This window comes from Temnothorax americanus, unplaced genomic scaffold (genome assembly GCF_048541705.1).
Source record: "Temnothorax americanus isolate GAGA-0224 unplaced genomic scaffold, ASM4854170v1 Scaffold8, whole genome shotgun sequence".
NCBI lineage: Eukaryota > Metazoa > Arthropoda > Insecta > Hymenoptera > Formicidae > Temnothorax > Temnothorax americanus.
Window position 1 is genome coordinate 5913430 of NW_027509802.1, and position 19487 is coordinate 5932916.

The window sequence follows — 19487 nt, forward strand, 5'->3', positions numbered from 1 at the left end:
GGGTCACGAATAAATGGCGATGTGGCGTGTTCTGTAATAATTTTTGTTAATAACTCTTATTTTCTTTTTTTGAGGTTGCCTAGCCTACATTATAATTACTGCAAGACAAGTCTTTCTGTCTATCATATATGTAGGGTAACTCCGGTATATACGCCGCAGCTAAGGGAAACTTAATTTATCGAGTACTATTTACTATGTTTAAGGCAAATAAATTGAATTATACCAATAAAAACTTTATACTGTCTACTACCATAAAAAAAATGGAAATATGAAATATTCATTCTTTGTATTTAATAAAAAAAACTTAGAAACCTTGCATTTTTGTCATATATCCCCAAGGGGAGGGTTATATGACATTCATGAGTGAAATATACGCCTTATAAAAAATTACAAATAATGTTTATAAATAAGGCAATAAAATGTCATAATAATTAAGTTATAAAATGTGTGTAAGAAATTTATTAAGATGTAAGAATGATAAACAAATTATAAAACTAAAAAATTTAAAAAAAAAAATAGAAGAGCAATAGATGCATTAAAGATTATATTGTTATATGATCCAAAAAAAGAAGGAAAAAGAACACATAAGAGATTTCGAGTTTTACAAAGTGTCTGTGCTATGGCATAAATCCCGCATGCGAACTTGCTGTATATCCTAAACAGGAGGGATATACAAGATATTAGTAGTAGTAGTAGTAGTAAGCGGGGGGTTCTACTTGAGCCCCCAATGGCACCTAGATCCTAAGATCCTTTGTACCTCCCGCTCTTTCTTTGCTAGGTGTTTTGGGGCCAGCCCTTAGCCTAGTACCAGGTTTATCAAGTCTGTCACTCTAGCACTTTTCCAAAATCCTAGTGTCTTTAGGTACTTTAGTCCTAAGCTTTTGGGGGTCTTAATTAATTGCTTATGATGGCACCGTTTCTGCGCACGAGCCCCACTCGTGCGGCGGGGCGCAGTCTAAAATATACTGGTGGAAAAAATTCCCGTGTTCAGGTGGACTCGAACCCGGTACCTCGGGGTTATGAGTCTGGCGCTTTCCCACTAGACCACACTGCGCCCCTACAAGATATTAAGTTAAACAAAAAATACAAGAGCTATGCACTTGTATTTTGCTGTATTTCTTTATTTACTATCCCTCTACACTTTTATATATATATATATATATATATATATATATATATGTATCATGAAATAACCATTAAACCTTTTACATTCCCTACAGTAATCATTTTACGTAGGTCATAATATATGATCGCGCTACTTACTACGGTGAGAAATCGATACAACTCTCGACGGTTTCGTAAATATTAACAGTAAAGAACTGAAATTACAACACAATACCAATATGACATAAAGGCACATAACAGAATAATTGCGAGCGACGTACCTTCATTCCTTCTATTTTTTCTGATATCTGTGGCGTAAAACCCCGCGCGGTATAAATACCGGAGTTACCCTATGTTTATTTCAATTTGACATAATGCCAAATAAAGTGTCATTTACTATGAGCTCTTGCAGCCATGTCAAAAAGTCACCACTGAAATCTAAGATGTATGATAACATTTCTCTAGTCAAATGATCATCTGCAATTCTACAAATTTTAAGACAATAAAATAATTGTTATTAAATTACAGAATGGTTTCTGAGTGTAAGTACCACTACTCTTAGTTTTAGTTTGCTATTTATTTTTAAATAAATTACTGGCTAATTTTAAAGAAATACTTATAAAATAAGATACAAAAGCTCTCTTGAGTTCATTACTAATCTATAAAACACAAAATTTGTATTTTAAATTATTTTTTATCGCTAAAATTAGAAAAATTCTACATGGTATGTCTAGAAAGTCTTCAGTCCTATTACTCGTGTCCGAGTGTGGTGACTTCTCTTCATATACATGTGTTGCGCACGTAGATTATACACATTGGATATATATGGGATATATATGGAACCTACAGTTTAACGCCGATTCCGAACGGCTATATTCTTTTTAGAGAAGTATTCATGGCAAGAATACTCTCGGTGGAATGCCATTTGCTATTGCCTTCCGAGAGAAAAACAAGCGAATATAATTTTTTTAGTTTTAATTAATTAATAATTGATATATGTGAGTTGAAATAATTTTTATGTAACACGTGCATGGAAAGTAGCCCATTGCGTAGCCCGTGCGTGATAGACCACTTTCCACGCACTTGCAACATAAAATAGAGTATGCAAGTTGTGCGTAAAGATGAAAATTCCCGGGTGCGGAGTTGACGTACGAGCCGAAGGCTCTGACACGCTTGGCTCTAGAACACCGTGACCGCCGGGGCACGAAACCCTCGGGGCACGCGCTCCGTTTAACTGAGTAAGTAAGGAAACGATGAAAGTAGTGGTATTTCACCGGCATGTTGCCATCTCCCACTTATGCTACACCTCTCATGTCTCCTTACAGTGCCAGACTAGAGTCAAGCTCAACAGGGTCTTCTTTCCCCGCTAATTTTTCCAAGCCCGTTCCCTTGGCAGTGGTTTCGCTAAATAGTAGATAGGGACAATGGGAATCTACCGCACTTGTTGCACAAATAACTATTATATTACACGTGCGTGGAAAGCCAGTCACTCAGTGCGGGAATACAGTGAAAAATTTCATTCCTGCACAACTCATTGCCAAAACCCTCTTTATTTTCTCCAATCATTCTGTATATCTTTTCCACTAGAGTCATCTTATTTCTTACATGTTCTTAACAACATCTCGCGGCGCGCGGAAACACTCGCGAATTACCACAGCGATACTCAGACATAACCTTTTCAAATAACTGAAACGTACATAGTAAAGTCGTTGTGAACATACACAGTAAAGTGAAAAAAATAAAAAAGAATTAGCAACAAGTTACTAAGAAAAAATCAAAAATGAGTGACAAAAATATCATACCAGAAACCGATAGCGACGACCAAATAACACCTCCAGAGATAGCACAGCTTCCGAGAATGATTTTGCTTTTTTAGTAATTGTCCACTGTATAAACTTGTTATATGTATTTGTATATTTTTCTTTGGATTTTGAAGGTAAGAGATTTTCTATCGTGTTTTTTTGCAATTTGTGCTATCGGTTTCTAATGTTTTTGTCACTCATTTTTGATTTTTCAATTTGTGCTATCTCTGAAGGTGTTAGTTGGTCGTCGCTATCGGTCTTTGGTATGATGTTTTTGTCACTCATTTTTTATTTTTTCTTAGTAACTTGTTGCAAATTTTTTTAAATTTTTTTTACTCACAGTAAAGAAATATATAAATCTAATTTCTTTTTATGAATTATAAAAAACGTACAAAGCTTTCTTTCTTTCTTTTGATACTAAATATATTTCTCATCTATTTGCTCCTGTAATAAACGTTGCTTTTATCATAGGCGGAGCCCCTCCCCCCGCGCCCCCCTCCTCGCCTGCGCCCAGACTCGGGGGAGCTTCGCCCCCCCAAACCCCCCCGTATGTGCCCATTTCTCTCAACTCGGGAAGGCTTCGCCCCCCTCGCCCCCCGCAAGTCCTCCTTTAAACTTCCTTCTTTAAACTTCAAACGCACTTGTAATATAAAATAGTGTGTGTAACACGTGCGGGTTAAAAATTGGACACTCGTGCGGGTGATCGCCTTCCGCACTTCAACTTCCCGCACTTGTTACACAAGTAACTATTCCCTGTTTAAGAGAATCTTAAGTTTTTGAATGAATATAAATTATTTATATTAAAGATCTGTCTCTAATATTATATATATATATATATATATATATATATATATATATATATAAATTGTATTATTTGTGACAATATATGCTTAAATATCCGGCCACTGGGACATTTACCTTATACGCTGTTGTCAAGTTTTAAAAAGTAAATGTCAAAAGAATGAGATTTTCTCAAAATTCAGTTATTAAAGATCAATTTTTTCCTAAATTACGTGATAAACTAATTATTTTGTATAGTCTATACGTTTATTGTACATTCCAATTTACATTAATATGTTTTTTGTTTCGTTCTTGTTAGTATAAGAGTCGATATTGTAATAGATAAATTGTCAATGTACATGATGCAGTAGTGACTTGAAAAAACAACGCTTTCGAAATGCGACCAAAGTCAAGAAATGAATCAATGAATTCTTCACGATCAAGAAGCCAATCTTTTATCACAGAATCCAACTTCTGCCTAAAAGATGATAGAAAATAATAGATTCGGTAATTATGCAGAGATATGGACCATCCTCCGATGACCTTGACATATGTTGTCAAGGTCACCCTTCTGAGTGATCTTCATAAGGTTTTAGCCGTTGGTCATTGTTTGTTAAACAGTTATTAGCAAAAAATTTTAATGAATAAAATGTAATTTTCTGACACCGTATATAGACTATGTGCTTTCATCTATCTATCTATATATTATATAAAATAGAATGTCTGTATGTATGTCTGTATGTCTGTTCTTTATACACTCTGAAACTATTCGACCGATCTGGACAAACTTTTGCACAGATATTCTTTACATTCTTGCGCAAAACATAGGCTACTGCGAATCCTCGATACCAATCAGCGATTTTTTTTAAATTTTGTTTCATATATAATCTTCTAAGAGAGATAAAGTTGATGCAAAAGTGAAAAATGGTGCTGTTGATATAAGATGTTGTTTTTCTTTTTTTATATGTATACTAGCTACCCGGGCTTCGCCCAGGCGTCCTTACCGATAACCGATTTTCCAGGGCATTTTTAAAGTAAAATATCGAGGTTCTGTGTACATCGCGAGCGAGCAATCTCGAAATTCCCGAAAAAACGCCCGGGAAAACCAAGGGATGAAGTCGCTGATCGGTAAGTAAAATATCGGAAAAACGGAAATGACTCAATAGTGTAAAATTCGAATAGAAAAAGACCGGTTACGACATGTTCAATCAAAGAAAACATTTATGCGGTCCGATTTTAAATCGCCTTTAAATCAACCACTCGACGCCCGGGCAAAGCCCGGGTAACCAGCTAGTATTACAATAAAAATAATAAAAACAAGGCCAAAAACGAATAAATAAAGAGCGAGTAAAAGAAGATAGAAAAAAAAAGATAAAAAGAGATGTAAGTGAAAATCGCATTAAATAAAACATGCATGGGACAGAGAAAGCAATATTTGGAAAAATTTGAATTATTGTATAAAGGGCATAAACGATAATAGCATTGAGATTTAAATAGCATTAACGGGAATTGCATACGTAAGGCTGAGGAGCAAAAAAAAAAGAATAATTAGAGATAAAATTAAAATTAACTGTAAATAAAATATTGAAAATTATTGTAGTTCTCAGGAGTAATATACATATATATACAATATAACACAACAAAAATTAACAAAAATATAATTCATTAATATTTTACAGCTCTTTTCACTTATATTACACATTAAAAAAATTGTTATTGAGTTATTGCGTTTTAAGATTTATTATAGCGTTTACATCATTTCGCTCCAGGCATTCGCTGTTGATTCCTTGCAATGTTATGCAGCTTTGCGTCAAAAGAAGCAATATGGACATCTGTGAGATCATGTATTCATGATGTATCCATGAGGTATAACAAATCAAAGTCAACGTAGACAGAAACGATCAGATACACATCAACACATCACATGCCATATAAAATATGTACATTGGTCTGTGATAATACATATATCGATTGATCAGCATTAATTTGATATACTTAATTATAGCCATAATATGTCTCACATTTCGAAATATTAAGCGTCTCTCGAAGCAAGATGACCAGTGACCAAAATCCATTCAAGTATGATTGTAAAGTTTTAAAGTTGCTTTTATCTTTTATCCTGTGACGCACCTTCTCTTATATAAAATGCACAACGCGGCACTAAACAAACATTTGTATACTCTTAAGAAATGATTTTTACTCCACTCTGATCAATATTTAAGTTTTTAAAAGAACGAAAGAGCTGATTCAACGATAATTAATACGTGAGTCAATATTTTTAACCACCTATTATTTCCACTGTAAACATAAAAGGCATGAAAGATAAATTTTAGAGGATAAACACATGTCAGTCTTGCTTTTTTGTTTATCTAGCACGCCCATGTTTCCGAGTTAATTCGTTAATGCATGAAGATACACAATACATATACAGAAAAGTTGTGACGTCTTTCTTTCGACATCATGCGTGCTTTGCAGCTTACGCGAAACGACGTTACGAAATGCGCAAGAATGTAAATATACGCAGAAATTCATGGCATGTGCATTTGTGTCCATATGTGCTACGTACGTAAAGATCGCTAATCTCCATACGACGTGACAGAGAGATCTTGGACGTGTCACAGGTGTATAACGGATTACAGATACGATCATTCCAATAATCTTCTTGCACTAATTTCTAATAAATATCATAATAAAAAGAAATTTCAATTTTAAACAATTATAAAGCAGCAAGCATAAAAAGAGTTTGCTCAATGATTTCCCTTACGAAGTTTTCGAAATTATAAACGACAACTAAACAATATCGTATCATTACTGGACAATCTTCAAATATTTACTGCAAACCTGCAATAACTGTTGTAAACAATTAAAACGAACGTACTGTGGTAACTTTCGCAGTTTTAATTATTGCAATATTCTATTTTAAACGTGGCAAACACGTAAAACAGGGCGCATCTATCTGTCTGTCTGACCGCAAACTACTCATTCGTTAGTAGACCGAAATTTTACCAAAAGTATATGCAGTAGGGATAAAATTTCCCGGGGAGTGCCATAAAATGTGTAATTTTTCGTTACGATTTTCTGAAAACCGGTTTTTTTAATTTTTCTAATTTTTCGGGAAATAACTGACCGAATCTCAAAGAATTGTACATGAAACGGGGGTAGAATTTTACGGGGAGTGCTATAAAGTGTATAATTTTTTGTTACCGATCTTTTTGGAAGCCGGTACCAAAATTTTTCTAATTTTTCGGGAATTAAATAACCGAATCTTAAAGAATTGTATATGAAGTAGGTGTAGAATTTTTCAGGGAGTGCCATAAAGTGTATAATTTTTTGTTACCGATCTTTGGGGAAATCGGTATCAAAAGATTTTCCAATTTTTCGGAAATTAATTGACCAAATCTCAAAGAATTGTATATGAAGTAAAGGTAAAATTTTCTAGTTAAAAGTGCTATAAAGTGTATTATTTTTCGTTACCGATCTTTTTAGAAACCGATTTAGAAATTTTTCAAATTTCTCGGGAAATAACCGAATCTGAAAGAATTACATAAAATAGGGGTAGAAAAAACTAAAGAATGTAGTATCAATATTTAACGATATTAATATTTTGATTGCAGAGATTACGGTTTCCAAAAAATCGGTTATGAAAAATTATACACATCACCGCCATCCCCGAAAAATTTGAAAAATTTTGAAACACGTTCCACCGGTACACCCGCGCAACGCGCGGGAAAAATAATATATAACTCTATCATACTATAATATAAAATCTGACTGTTTGTCTGTCTGTCCGCGAACTACTCATTCGTTAATGGACTGTATCTCAAAGAATTGTATATGATGTAGGGGTAGAATTTTCCGGAAATTGCCATGATGTAGTTAATTTTTCGTTACTGATGTTTTGGGAAATTACCGCGGTTCAGAAAAAAATTAAATTTTTCATTAATGTATTGATTTTCTTAAAACTGGTGCCAAAAACATACTTATAATATAAAACCCGACTGTTTGTCTGTCTGTCGCAAACTATTCATTCGTTAATGGACCAAATTTTAAAGAATTATATATGAAGTAGGGGTAGAACTTTCCGGGAATTGCCATAAAGTATATAATTTTTCATTATCAATTTTTTGGAAATCGGTTCCAAAATTTTTCCAATTTTTCGGGAAATAATTGACTGAATCTTAAAGAATTATATATGAAGTAAAATTAGAAAGAACTAAAAAATGTAATAGAATTAAAAAAATTGCTAATAGTAAAAGAGTTTCCGATTTCTGTTTAAAAAAAATGTACGTGATTGCTCCAATTTCCGCAAACTTTGAGATATCAAGCTAACTGCTAAAGTTTTTTTTATGGATAATTTTTTGTTACCGATTTTTTAGAAACCGGTTTGGAAATTATTCAAATTTCGAGAAATAATAAGTATTAATTGACCGATTTTCTTGAAACCAGTGCTAAAATTTTTTTAATTTTTAAAGAATAAATTTAATTTTTCATTAATAGATAATTTTTTATTAATGGATAGATTTTCTTGAGACCGGTGCCAAAATTTTTTTAATTTTTTGTTGATAAAACTGGTACCAAAAGATTACTAATTTTATGGGGATCGCTACTTTGGAGTTGAAAATTGGGTTTTATGGGGTTCTATTGGTGCCCCTAATTAATGGGTGAGTTTGTGGAGAAGCGCGGGCTCAAAATCTAGTTCATTGAAATTCAAATTTCCATTTGTCATTTTGGTTAATCTCTTGCGACTGACATAACTAATAAATAATACGTTCGGAATATAAAACCGGTTGAAATATTCTTAGTGATGATGCACCTGACGTCCTTGTAATCAAACCCGCTTTTTATCTATTTTCCTCTTGACATATCGTTAAGATAATGAGTGGCAGCTCACAACTTTGTATATTAAATCGATGCACTGTCCATCATCTTTCGTCAATCAATGAAAAATTATCATAACACACAAATCCAGATAAAAACCTGAGTAAAAACACTTACGTGAAAAATTGTCTGGTATATTTATTTAGTTGCGATATCGTAGCGCAAATCTATCATACCCTGGGTTCCGTAAAGCGCATATGCGCGCATGTATCTATAGTATATGTAACGTTTACTTAAGGGCGGCGGTGTGGTCTAGTGGTAGAGCGCCAGACTCGTAATCTGAGGAACCAGGTTCGAGTCCACTAGAGCCATGAATCATAGAAGAGTTTTTTTCCGAAAAAAACCGCGTCTCTTCGTGCAAGATGCGGAGAAAACTGGGCTCCGTCTTTCGGAAGAGACGTTAAACCCTTGGTCCAAAGGAGGAAACAGTATAAAGTAGTGGATGAATTAGAGGTTAGGGTTGGGTACGTTCCTTCAAAACGCCCTAAGGCCCCTTGGGGTATAAGTAAAATTCTTTATCCTTTTTTTATGTAACGTTTACTTATGTTATAAGGCGAAACTTTCGAAAACGTCCATGCTCAGATTTAGATGAAATTTTGTGAATAGGTTCCTTTTAGATAGAAAACACATATACTAAAAGAATTTTTTGCGACTCCAAAGTTTAACAACTTTTTTAACATTTTTAACTTACTGCCCCCGCACATACATTTTCCACGCGAAACAAACCAAAACAGCTCTCAAGTAATGTAAACAACCATAAAGTCATACATAAAGTACAAATATATTAGTTTATATACAAAACAAATAAAAAAATTATATATATATTATGAAACATTATATATTCTTTAATTTTCTGAATACACATATTTTATATCATCTAGTAATACATAAAATGGATCTTCTTTATTTCTTTTTATTGTATATTGCCACAAATATTCACACAAATGATCAACTAACTTATCTTGTTTAATACCACCTCTACTTAAACGAGCTTGTAAAGCGCGCCACGAATCTATGTGGCACCTCGTTTCGCGTGGATAGTGTATGCGTGGAGGCAGTAGGTTCCGCCCCCCTGGGGGCTCCACTTTTTTCGGTAAAGCAGAGTATACAGCAAAATATATAAACTAATATATTTGTACTTTGTGTATGATTTTATAGTTGTTTACATTACTTGAGAGCTGTTTTGGTTTGTTTCGCGTGGAAAATGTATGTGCGGAGACAGTAAGTTAAAAATGTTAAAAAAGTTGCTAAACTTTGGAGTCGCAAAAAATCCTTTTGGTATATGTGTTTTTTATCTAAAAGGAACCTAATCACAAAGTTTCACCTAAATCTGAGCATGGACGTTTTCGGAAGTACAGCCGTGAGGGGTAACTTCGGGTGGACGACTGCAACGTTTTCTTGCAACGTTTTCTTTTGACGTAGAACTACGTTTTTCCCGGAGAGTGAGGGGTAATTTCGGGTGCACAACTGCAACGTTTTCTTGTAACGTTTTCTTTTTCTCGAAAAGTATTAAAAGAAAATATACTTTATTATAGTGTTTTTGATAGCTCTCGATGTGAGCTAAATGTTCCTGCAATATATTTTGGTGGTTTTTTTAAACCGATTTTCTTAAAATGGAATTATTATAAGAACCTGACGTCTGTCTATATGTTTGTCTGTCTGTCTGACCGTGAACTACTCATTCGTTAATAGACCAAATTTTAAAGAATTATATATGAAACAGGGGTAGAATTTTCCGGGAATGGCGGTAGTGGGGTTAATTTTTCGATAACAATTTTTTTTAAACCGGTTGAGTAGTTTTCGATACCAATGTGTTTCTTATGTTCTAAAAGGTCGAAATATCGCATTAAAAAAAATGCAAAATTGCTAATAATAAAGGGGTTACCAATTTTTGTTTAAAAAAACAGCCAAACTTACCAAAATTTCTATAACTCAAGAATTGATTAACTAAATTTAAAAGAATTATATATGAAATAGGGGTAGAAGAAACTGAACAATAAAATAGAATTAATAAAAATTGTTTTATTTACTTTACCATTGTCTAAAAAAAATCATCGAAAACTAAAAAAATAAACGAGTACAGTAACAACTGTGCCGCACAACGACGTAGAACTACGTCAACTGTCACTATTTCATGTTAAATTATTCAGCGAAGAAAATACTTTATCCGAAATATAATATCCGGGATCTAGCATTTTATCTAATACATGCTCTAATAAGACAACTATCTTAAGAAAAATTTGGTAAATTTTTCAATATTTAACTTACGATATCTCGATAATTGTTTGTCGGAGAGAAAAGTGATACAGGATTTTTTGACTTGATTTAGGAATATGCTGTTGCAATATAGTGCCCAAAAATAAAATATATTATTATATAAATTATGTAACAATATACATAAGTGTTTACAAAATATCTCAGTGAATTTTTAACGAAAGAGAGCTTTATTATAATGTTTTAAAAATATCTCAACAAAGGCTATAAGAATATGCAATAAAAAATAAGGGTCCAATTTAAAAAATTCAAAGTGACCCTGATTTGACTTTAACAACGCCACCTAAGATCAAACTGATCAGTAAATAGATCTCTTGAAACTCTATAACTTTTATCTATAACATTTTTTTCTGAAATGCGTAGTTTCCGAGATATATTTAGGGGTTTCCATACTTTTTGTACACCCTGTATATATAGAATAAATTCGCCAAGACGAACAAGTGTACATGAAATTCACTCAAAAATAATATTATATAGGTAATCAAGATCTAGTCCTGATCGATTACGGTGTTTTCCTTGTAATTTAATTGTGTATCATATGTACGGTCGTATTTTCAATTATTTACAATTTTAAAAAGTTTTAAACATTAATAAACAATTTGGTGGGATAGCCCATTATGCCCCGCATAAAATGCATAATAATAAGGAAAACTCACGCTTTCAATAAAACAATAATTTCATCCTTTTAAACTATTATTTTGCAGTAAAACTCTTGCATATAATGACTTATTCTCTTTTGATCTATTTCAAATCAAGAGTACAAGTAGAAGGTGTTACCGAGTGACAAATCAAATAAAAATTTTAAATAAATTTTAAAATTATTTTTCTATCATCCGCTTCTGAGAGATCAAGATTGAGACCATGCATTATTTTTTAGTTATTTAAACATATTTAAAAATTATCTTGTATATTTCCAAATGCACAAAAAGCAATCAATCGTCTTTTTAATAAAATAATAATATTTTGATCATTATCAAATATAATATTCCCCTTGACCGATACAATAAAAAAAAAAAAAAAAATAAAACGATACACGTCGCTCTGCCCTGCGTTCGAAAACTTTACTTGGGTGCACACCGCATCATTCTATCTTTGTTATTTACTAAAAGTTGAACAAGGACAGAATGATGCTGTGCATCCGAGTGAAGTTTTCGAACGCAGCCCTATACGCGTGCAATGTAATCCATGCGCATGCGCAGTGTGACAAGCTGGACGTGCGTGCGTAGACGCACACGCCAAATATGGCAATCTCCATAATCCAGATATATTTCCTAAAATTTCATTGATATGAAAATGTGTGCAGGTGTCGCAGAGGTGTCGTAATACTATTTTAATGACAACAAATTAATTGTCTGAATGAATATAACGAGACAATGGACAAGTCATAATTATTATATCGTGAGATTCATGTGAAATGCTATTTAATTTTACATATCAAAATATATATATGTATAATTATATTAAATAAATAATTATCAGTAAACTAAAATTAGCAAATTAAATCGTTAAAATAACTGTAATCTCGAAAAAACGTAATGATATTATCCGTAATGATATTATTTATACTACAACTTATCCTACATATAACATATTTCATTTAAAACTAATCGACCTATGAGCGATACCATTTGTTTTTAATTTATATTTATTTATATTTATATTTTATTATATATATATATATATATATATATATTTATTTTATATTTTATTATATTTATATATATATATATATATATATATATATATTATTTATTTTATTATTTAAAACAAAATTGGCTTTCACCACACATCCTTTTTTTAGATCACTAGACACTACAGACGCGCGCTTTGCGCGCGCTATTTAGCTTTAACATTATGCTATTATACTATTACACTATTAACCCTTGATACGCACAACTGTCAAAATATACAATGACAGCTGCAAATGAAGTAAGCGCAGCAAGAGAACCAATCGACATCGCGGAAAAGTGACAACAATACCTATGACATGCCCTTTTTAGAAGATTTAGCTTTAACATTATGCTATTATACTATTACACTATTAACCCTTGATACGCACAACTGTCAAAATATACAATGACAGCTGCAAATGAAGTAAGCGCAGCAAGAGAACCAATCGACATCGCGGAAAAGTGACAACAATACCTATGACATGCCCTTTTTAGAAGAGGACTAGACACTACAGACGCGCGCTTCGCGCGCGCTATTTAGCTTTAACATTATGCTATTACTATGACACTATTGACCCTTAATACACACAATTGTCAAAATATACAATGACAGCTGCAAATGAAGTAAGCGCAGCAAGAGAACCAATCGGCATCGCGGAAAAGTGACAACAATACCTACGCCATGCCCTTTTTAGAAGAGGATCCTTAGCGAGTGAAATATATACACACATACAAACATTTAAAAAAAAAATGATTTTTCAACGTTTTTGAACATTCTGAACACATTGCCATAAAAAACTAAAAAAAATAGCACCGGTTTTAAAAAAATACGTCCATTACTAAAAAATTAAACTCATCGTCGCCATCCCTAAAAAATTAGAAAAAAAGTGATGGGGCAAAAATACCTGTTTTTTTCGCCCATTTTTTGGACCTCAAATTTCAAACTTTTTTTATGCTAAATAGTACTGTTATAATGAGACATTAATCCCAGAAAAATTTTTAAATAAACAGAGGCACGGTTTCGGAGATATGAAAGGGTGAAAATGATGATTTCTCATAATCCATGAAAGTACATGAAACTCTTCAAGAGACCATGCCAATGAATAAAATATATATAACGAAGTGAAACATATCGTTTCTTATAAATTTTTTTACGCCGGATTCAAATATGACCTTAGTTTTCGTCTAGCATAAAAATTCCCCGAGATAGATGGAGTTGAAGTGAAACTTGACACCGCCTCTCACGGATCGGGCTGCTTTTTTACTGTGAGTCCCCTTGCCTCTCACATATTGAGGTCCCACCAACAATGCAACATGTAACGTACAGGTTAGTTGTAATTTCCTACTCAACAATATAAATGCAATATAACACATGTGTATACTATATATTATACTTTATTGGATACAATATTTTTAATAATTTTAATATTAATAATTTTGATAACTTTTACTTAATGTTTCAAAACATCGTAATAAAAAAATTGTACTGTGTATATATTTTATTTTAATTGGCGCAACTTTGTAATATCATTATTTTTTTTAGATTTAAATAATAAGATTATAACATACATTAATTCTCAATATACATATATTAGTTAATATACCATTGGTTAAAATTATTCCATGCTTTTCAATGTTTCTAAATCTATTTTTATATAGCATGATATAAACGGTAGCAAAACAGCAGAATACACATACTATTATATAATCCAGTGATACTACAATGATGCAACCAATGTGCAACGTGGTAGACAATGTGCGACAAGGTCTTTTTCACATGTAACTTGTGACATATTACGTAACGCAATAGACTTTACCGTATTTGAATAACAGAAGGAGAGAGGTATCTATGGCGTACACATCGCGAGACGTAGACTCTTCAAGGATGAGATAGACTGTCGATAATGTATGTTGAATATCTTATAGCAAATTCGGAAAACACGCGCCTTTCTGGCTCAAGTTCTAATGTTATAAAAAGACTGCTACATATATAAATTATCTAAATGTAAAAGCACAATAGAAAAATTTTGACCGATAAAATATCCATTATACATTTCACTAAAAATAATAATAATATTAATATTGGACATTTTATTAAAATATTATCAAAATTATTATATGATACCATTTTTGTATTGTTTTTTTTTATAAAAAAATAAAGTTTAAAGAAATAAGAAAAAATTGCTTATATATAAATACAATAATCGTACATAAAATATGATTATTATGTATAATTACATATTTTTATATAATATGGCAATTTACTTTTTGTAAAAAAAAAAACAACACAAAAGTTATTTTTCCATTATTCTTCTTATTTTTTTGTATATACGTACAGATATTATACGGGTGACGGCTGGTCTAGTGGGTAGAGCGCCAGATTCGTAATCCGGAGAACCGGGTTCGAATCCCGCTAGGCCACTGATAACTTTTCTCTCAGCAAATACGCTGCCCCCCATCTAGCGGAGATAGAATGGAAGGTATTTAAGTATCCCTAGATGAAAAACTGGGCTCCGTCTTTCAGAAGAGACGTTAAACCGTTGGTCCACAGAAGGGCTCGGATAAGGTTGGGTACGTCCCATTAAAAACGCCCTTTAAGGCCCCTTGGGGTATATAAAGTAAAATTCTTTAGATAAAATAAAAAAAAAGTAAACGCTCGTGTGTCAAAATAAACTGTAAGAATAAAGGCCAACAATCGAGCATAGACGTGGATGTCAAATTAAAGTTCGTTTATTAACATAAGTATGTGTAGAACGGGACGTTTCGACCGCACAGGGTTTTCTTCAGCTAATACAAATTAAAAAATTACATAAAGTCGCGCAATATAATCAGTAAACCCGTAAACAGTAAAAAGAAACAAATTCGATGGAAATAACAAAGTCATCCGGAGTTACATCTTACATGAGAGCATTCTAATAATAAAATATAAAATTGTATATATGTATATAGATTTCTGTAGAGTCAATTGTGCAATGTAAAATTGTATATATGTAAATTCGCAAGTCAGTAATCCGAGGTAAATCCATGATTATTCTTCGTTGATTGGCGAGAACGAACCAAGTCAGTTGTTAAAAGGCGTTTAATCTTAAGTCCGACAACGGTGTGGTCAAGTTTAAACTACGTTCTGAAATTTGATGTCTCGATAATGGGAGGACGCTTATGTGGTTTATAAATTCTCCATATGGACTTACAAATTGCAGAATTATGTCGTGGCCCGATGTTTCGCGCTCTCACGGTCGATGTTTTCTCCTTTCTGTCTCAAATACTAATGGCAAGCATGCTCCGTAGGTTAACAACAAGGTTAGTCTTTGAAATAATAAATAGTTAGATGTCGGTGAGTTCGCTGAGAATACGACTCATCCAGATACTCTGTGTCCTTGTTCAAATTAATGCCTTTCTTTTGTTCTTTGATATGTAACATTTCCGAGATGAGTCTTTTATAATAGTTAGATTCCGTATCCATTATTTTAATGTTATCCCAATCAAAGGAATGGTTAAATTCCTTAATATGTTCGGAAATGACCGAGTGTCTGGATAAGTCCATTTTCATGTTATTTTTATGTTCGCTCATTCTAGTTTTTAATTGCCGCTTTGTCTGTCCTACATAGGAGGCCTCGCAATCCTTACATGCAATCTTATAAACAACGTTACTATTGATGGCTAGTGAGTTCTTGTCCTTTTGTGCTTTAATTATGCTATTCATTTTGTTAAGGCATCTATAGCCTATTATGTGTTCCCTTCTATTCCCTTTTTTTTGAACGTTCTGTCATGGATCCCTATTGAATAGTAATGTTGCTTTTTCAGATATGTTGTTGACGAACGGGATTACTATAAATTTTCTATCATCGCTGAAATCTATTGTATTGTTTCCATTGTTTTTAAGTTTTCATTAAACAATTTGTCAAGCCTGATGTTTATTTTATCAAAAATTAGTTTTAAGGGATAACCGTTGTCCAATAATATTTCGATGATCATTTCTAAATTTTTCTTGTGAAATATAGGGTGAGATAAAAGAATTGCTCTGTCCACTAGACTGTAGATAGTGCCGATTTTGTGGCACACAGGATGATTTGAGAAATATGATAAATATCTACCCGAGAACGTTTTCTTGTGAAACCAATCAATTTGTATGGCGTTCTATTACTTGCAGCGACAGATCTAAGAAACTTAGACAACGGTTATTCTCGTATTCTATCGTGAATTTTAGGCACTCGTGATAGCTGTTGAAAGTTTCAAGGATACAGTCTATCTTGTCGACGGTGCGGTCATAAAAATGTCATCAACATATCTGCGGTAAATGGACAAATGTAAATTTAAGGAGTTAAGCGTTTTTTGTTCTAAGTCTTGCATGACAACATCAGCAATTATTGGGGAAAGTGGTGATCCCATTGGTGATCCATGGGTTTGTTTGTATATTACACTGTTAAATGTAAAAAAAGTTGACGAAAAAACAAATTCTATCGTCGTGATAAATTCTTTTTTGGAGAGAGAGAGATACCTTCGTTCTTTTTTTAATATAAACCCATCTGTTGCTGATGCTCTCAAGTGCCAGACCTATGGGAACATTCGTGAAGAGAGAAACTACATCCAGCGATACTAACACTTCGTTGCTCAAAATCCTTTTACCTGAGAGTTCGCTATACAAGTCAAAACTGTTATTGACATGACTGTCAGTCTTAGGTATGCTTTCAGAAATGATTTTGTGTAAATAATTAGCAAAGCCATAAAGCGCAGTGTTTACGTAAGAGACAATTATTCTATAAGAATAGTTTTCCTTATGGATTTTTGGAAGACCATAGGCTTTGGGGAGAAGTGAGTCACTTGAGCGAAGAGAATATACCTCCTTTTTAGAAATGTATTCTTTCTTTGCCCATATTTTTAATAAGTTGTTTAATTTATTTTCTATGTTTTTTGAAGGATCTTTTACAACGGAATACGTACTAGTGTCCTGTAACGCGTCTTCCATTTTCCGTATATATGAATCTTTATTCATGGCCACTGTGACATTCCCTTTATCCGCACGTGTAAAAATAATGTTCGGATTCTCATGACCGAAATGTTGAGAAAATTTATACATTTCAAGAATTTTATCGTTCGTGATATTTTTTTGTAGAGTAGTGTGTAGAAAACGATGGAACTGTGGGATAAAGTTATTTCGTATCTTGTGAGATTCCTTACGTTACACTGTTTTGTATTACCCTCCACATCTTTTATAAATTCATGAATAGCTTTCTTTTTATTTAAGCTGATTGGAAGGCAAAAATTGCCACCTAGTTGTAGAAGGTTTGTGACCTCTGGAGGGATAACCGTATCTGAAAGATTTATAAACCATTTTTCGTTCATATGGCTTAAAGGATCACTTGTGTTATTAGTGAAATTTATGGGATCGATATAAGGACAAAATTCTTTATCCTTTTACAGAGATTATACAAGATAATAACATTTAAACACTAATATAAAGTAATTTTATATAATAAATTAAAATTTATAATTATATAAATATGTATATACAGGGTGTTAGGTAATAAGTGGACCACTTCTCGTGGACAGGAAGAGCGAATTAAATTGAGTCAAAACGTTCTTCATCGTGCTGTAAGTTTCTCAATAACTAATGAGAAATGAAAATAAGCGAATTAATCAGTGTGCATCAATTTGACGAGAATAAGAGGCAGCCCAACGTTTACGTTATTATGTGCATGGCCAAATATTGAGAGGAGCGCTTTATAAACAATAATAGCTATGAGTATCACTCATATATAGTTAATAATTTTTGTTATGAACATAGCGTTCCTCCCAAGTCCCAATGTCTCGCCGCGGCCTAGCAACGTAAACGTTGGGCTGCTCCTTCTCGTCGAATCGCACGAACGCATCCTGATTCGCGTATCTTTATTAATTATTTTCTCATTAATTATTAAAATACTTACAAAACGGTAAAAGACTTTTCAATTCAATTTTACCCGCTCTAGCTGCCCACGATCAATAGTCTGCTTATTACTTGACACCCTGTACACTAAAAAAAATCCAAGTCTAAATAATCGGACAATTCGTTCAAAAATTAACAAACAGACAATCCGACACTTTTAATCGGAATAATTAAAAAGCCGATCAATTATCAATGATATCCGGCTATCATTGATTGGACATTATTCTAATTTTGATCGGCTTTTTATAATTCCGATTAAAAGTATTGGATTATCCATTTGTTAATTTTTGAACGAATTGTCCGATTATTTATTTCTCTAAGTATATGTATACACACATGTAAGATACCTGATACCACATGGTATTTCCAAGGAAATGATATGATAAACAAACTTGTATTAAGTAGTGTATTATCACATTATTTATTATATTTTTATTTAATTTTAGATACATTGTAACGATGCACCCCGTGCGCTAAGCATCGTTCCCGGCTAACGACCGCCGGATGCCGCCCGACCGACGACCAGTCGGGCGAAGACCAGGGCGCGGTGAGCCCACATTTTTAATGTAATTTCAAACGCACCGTGTGCGCGGGCCAAGCGCGGCACCCGTGCCTTCCGACGAGCGACGACGGCAGCCGAGCCGCCCCGAGGACGAGCGCGGCGCCGCGCCACCCCACCACAGCGCGACGATCGGCGCTCCTCGCGAACCCGCCGCGCCGGGCGGGTATATAAACCGCCGCTCCGGCGAAAAAGAAAGACTTCGTCGAAAAGCTCCGCTTCTTCCAGACGAAACCTATCCCGACTCCCAGGGAACACACCAAACGAGGTCCGGTGCTCCGAGTCTCGACTGAGAGCTCTCAGGTGTTCCCGCACTCCTTCAAACCTAACCCCGAAGGCACGGTTACGCGGGGTCAAGCGCGCTCGGCCTCGCAACGAGGGCTCTCGCTGCCGCCGCCTCGGGGCCGGAGCTCCGGAAATCTTCCTACGCTACGCGGTCCCGCACGCATATCATCGCGATACCGCGACATCCGCGAGCCTCCTGTAAATATACCGCG

At 33.8% G+C, this 19487-nt stretch overlaps 2 protein-coding genes and 1 long non-coding RNA gene across 14 annotated transcripts in view; 2 read left to right on the forward strand and 1 right to left on the reverse strand.

Annotated features, from left to right (window-relative positions):
* Positions 1 to 19487, reverse strand: part of Wdr62 (WD repeat domain 62) — a 227182-nt gene that overhangs the window by 152332 nt on the left and 55363 nt on the right. The window lies entirely within an intron of this gene.
* LOC143907335 (uncharacterized) overlaps positions 1 to 19487 on the forward strand; it is a 181526-nt gene that overhangs the window by 150842 nt on the left and 11197 nt on the right. The gene's annotated exons all lie outside the window — the stretch shown is intronic.
* On the forward strand, positions 15706 to 18199 carry LOC143907097 (uncharacterized). The gene is made up of 3 exons (XR_013259720.1): positions 15706 to 15842; positions 16117 to 16171; positions 16313 to 18199. It is a non-coding gene; the product is annotated as an uncharacterized LOC143907097 (long non-coding RNA).